Raw genomic sequence first — 759 nt, 5'->3', positions numbered from 1 at the left:
TGTGGTCCCTGCCGATGGGTTCCCCTCTGGCGCCATGCGCGCGGCTTGGTCTTGTAGAGCCTTGATGTCACCCCAGGTGATGGGGTGAGCTCATCGGTGTCTAGGTCGTCTCCGCCATCGGGGCTGGTTCTCTTCTATGGTCAGGTCCTCCATTTCTTCCACGGGGGGCGATGGTGGCAATCTACGGCTCATCGCTGGTGGTGTAGGGTTTGATGTCACGAGCAGGGATACACGCGGGACTTTTGTCGCCTTCTGGAAAAATACAAGCAAACTCTCTCCCCTGGGTTAAGAGTGGGTCGGTGCCTTTCCAGGCTCCGATGAGTGGGTCTCTCCACCGGACCAAAGGAAGAGGTGTTGGTATGTCCCGGAGTCCTCCCCAGTGTTTATACATAGGGGTTAATCCATGCTGAAAATATGAAATGAAAATAATTGAAGGTAGTTAAGGCTTGGGTTAACAGTGTATGAGGATTTCTCCCTATCACTCCCCCTTTTTCTTTAATCAGTTGGGCCTTGAGTTCCCTGTGTAGTCTTTCAATAATTGCCTGTCCCTGGGGTTATAGGGGATGCCCATGGTATGCTTGATGTCATGTGATTTTAAGAAGTCTTGAAATAGAGTGCTGGTGTAGCATGGTCCATTGTCAGTTTTTACCTCCCACGGGAATCCAAGGATGAGAAAGGCAGCCTTGAAGGTGCCAATGCTATGTTTGGCTTTTTCCCCCATTTGGACCTGGGCGAACGTAGCTCCTGACCCAGTATCTA

This window comes from Myotis davidii, unplaced genomic scaffold (assembly GCF_000327345.1).
Source record: "Myotis davidii unplaced genomic scaffold, ASM32734v1 scaffold1176, whole genome shotgun sequence".
Taxonomy (NCBI): domain Eukaryota; kingdom Metazoa; phylum Chordata; class Mammalia; order Chiroptera; family Vespertilionidae; genus Myotis; species Myotis davidii.
This window is presented reverse-complemented; position numbering follows the sequence as displayed.